Source organism: Chenopodium album, chromosome 15 (assembly GCF_948465745.1).
Source record: "Chenopodium album chromosome 15, dcCheAlbu1.1, whole genome shotgun sequence".
Lineage (NCBI taxonomy): Eukaryota > Viridiplantae > Streptophyta > Magnoliopsida > Caryophyllales > Amaranthaceae > Chenopodium > Chenopodium album.
The window spans coordinates 30598048-30600754 of record NC_137848.1 but is presented as its reverse complement, the minus strand read 5'-3'; the positions used below and the strand labels follow the sequence as shown (position 1 = coordinate 30600754).

Here is a 2707-nt window from a genome sequence, read left to right as displayed (position 1 = left end):
GTTGAACGAGTGCGCTAACTTGATGAGGGAGGGTAATGAGCTAATCATTGAGCTTCCTCTTGTTGGTAAGGATGTCTTTGAGAAATTTGGAGTACGAAGGCATTTGGGTAACAACTTCGATGAAAGGGAGACTTATGTGTAAGTTCTTCATTACACTAAGGAATTTTGCGAATTTATCGTTCAACTTTTTCTCCGCAAGACTCTCGAGAAAAGGAACCGGCCCATCTAGTTTCCTAGTCTCACTAGGAATAGAAGTTGTATTCTCATCATTAAGCTTCTTCTTCTCCTTATTCTCATCTTTCCCAACAACCTTGTTTTCTTCAAGTCTCTTCTCCACCCTCACACCTTCTTCTTCTCCCTTCTTTCCCTCACTATCTCCCTCTTTAGGCCCTTCTTAGGATGTTCCCGATCTCAATGTGATTTCCTTGCAAGAATCGGGTTTTACGTTGTGAGAGGGGTTAGCTTGTGTTTATCAGGGTAAAGTAGAAGGTGAGTTGAAAGGTACTCTCTCGGCCAATTGGCCTGATTGTGAATCAACCATCTTGTTATGAGCCTTGACCTCTTGCATTTGTTGATTCATAGCTTGGAGTTGTTGAAGAATTTGAGTTTGTGTGAAATCAAGTTGAGATGCTTGATCTTGGCTCCTTTGAGCCGCTTGATTTTGGTTGTTGTATTGTTTTTGGTTGTTGTATTAGTTATTCCTTGGGTAGTTACCTCTTAGGTTTTGGTTATGAGGTGGAGGTGGGTTTTGGTTTTGTGAGTTGGAATTGTATGATGGTTGAGCTTGTTGCCCCATTATTGAGGTTGCGGTGCAAATCCGGGTGGTGGTTGTCTCCAAGCTACTCCTCCACCACTTCCCCTATATCCATCTTGCCTTGTGTTGTAAGCCGCAACATGCTCGGGGCTCAAATCTCCATAATAAGATGAATCGTGGTTTGTACCACCACAATTTTAACATGAGAAAAAATTGACTTGAGAAGAGCTCGTCCCACTAATAACACTCTTGTTCAACTTTGCAAGCCCCTTCCTCAAAAGCTCAATTTGATGTTGCAATTGGCCAACCTTCTCCAATTCGTACATCCCACCTTTCTTTTGTGCATTCCTCCTTCTACCGCCCCAAGAGTAGTTTTTTGCTACCTCTTCAATTATTGCTTCAACTTGATTTTGGGGGATCTTAATCAATTGTCCACCCGCCCCCGCATCTAAGTTACCTCTAGACATAGGTTCTAATCCATCATAGAAGAATCGCATGAGCAAACTTTGATTGTATTCATGATGAGGACATGCTTGTACCAACTCATTGAATCTTTCCCAAGCTTCACTAAGACTCTCATCCGCTTCTTGTTTAAATGATGCAATCTTCCTTCTTATTTCGGTGGTCTTTTCCTCGAAAATAAACCTCTTCAAGAATGCCTTGACTATCTCTCTCCATGTTGTGAGAGAATTTGGCTTGACTTTCTTGAGCCACTGTTTGCTCTACCCGAAAGAGATTGTCGAAATAGATGCATTCGGATGTACTCTTGAGAAACTTGATTTGTTTGAATCATGGAACATAGCTCAAGGAATCTATCAAGGTGCTCTATGGGATCTTCACTTAAAGAACCCGAGAATTGTTCCGCTTGTACCATTCTTGTGTATTGGGGGTGAATGGTAAAGTTAGTTTCTGTGACGGGTAGCAAAATCCCTCCCGTGAGTTCATAATCTTCTGGATTTCCAAACTCACGAAACAAAACATCATCCTCTTGACCCGCCATTGCTTCACTTTGGGAAGTAGAAGACAAAGAGTCACTTTCACTCCCAACAATAACACTAAGACCTCTCGCCTCTTCTTAATAAAGCCTACTGACTTGTCTCAAATTATGGTTAATCTCTTGGTCAATGAAATGAGTGGGTGGTCCTTGAGACCTCCTTAGCATCCACCAAAGCTAAGAAAACGATTAACAATAACTAGCAAGAAAGCAAATGAACAAAAGCAAAGCAACAAATCAAATAATAACACAATAAGAGTGCAACATTAGCCGTTTCCCCGGCAACGGCGCCAAAATTTGATCAAGGGTTAATAGATCGTTAGGACTACTAACCTAAACCAAATTAGAAATTTATAATACCTAAACTTACACCAAACTAGCTAGTGGCAAGTATAGGGTCGAACCACGAAGAAACGAAGTATTGCACAATCAAGAGAAATCAAGGATTTATCGCAAGTAACAAGGGATATTTTGATTGGTTTTGTGAATAACAAGAATCAAATTAACTACTACAAAGATTAAAGCAAGCTAATTAAGAAGTTCAAACTAGTAACACTACAATAAAAAATGAAACACTCGAATTGAGAGAAGTATGATCAAATCACTAGGGAGAGAGGGTTCTAATCATGATTAACTAAAACAACAATGATAATCAACATGGATTCATGCCAAGGAATAGAAACTCTACTCAAATAACTCATTTCCATGCAATTACCCACGTAAATTGATGAATTAAACCCAATCTAAACTAAATCATTCCCATGCATCTAGTTTAGAACATCAAACATTGGAATCAATGGTGCACATCAATAATTCCAACCAAATTAAACACAAATTCATCAAATCAAGGCCTAATCCAATCAGTTATCAAAATTTTCCAAATCAATCACGATTAACACCCCCTTCCCTAGCTAAAATCTAATCTAGCGAGAAGAAGAGAGTCATTGCATCTACTCTAA

General features: G+C 39.5%; 1 non-coding gene across 1 annotated transcript; it reads left to right on the top strand.

Annotated features, from left to right (window-relative positions):
• The first annotated feature begins 1268 nt into the window (after nucleotides 1-1268).
• LOC145583541 (small nucleolar RNA R71) lies at nucleotides 1269-1372 on the top strand. The gene has a single exon (XR_014100181.1). It is a non-coding gene; the product is annotated as a small nucleolar RNA R71 (small nucleolar RNA).
• The last annotated feature ends 1335 nt before the right edge of the window (nucleotides 1373-2707 follow it).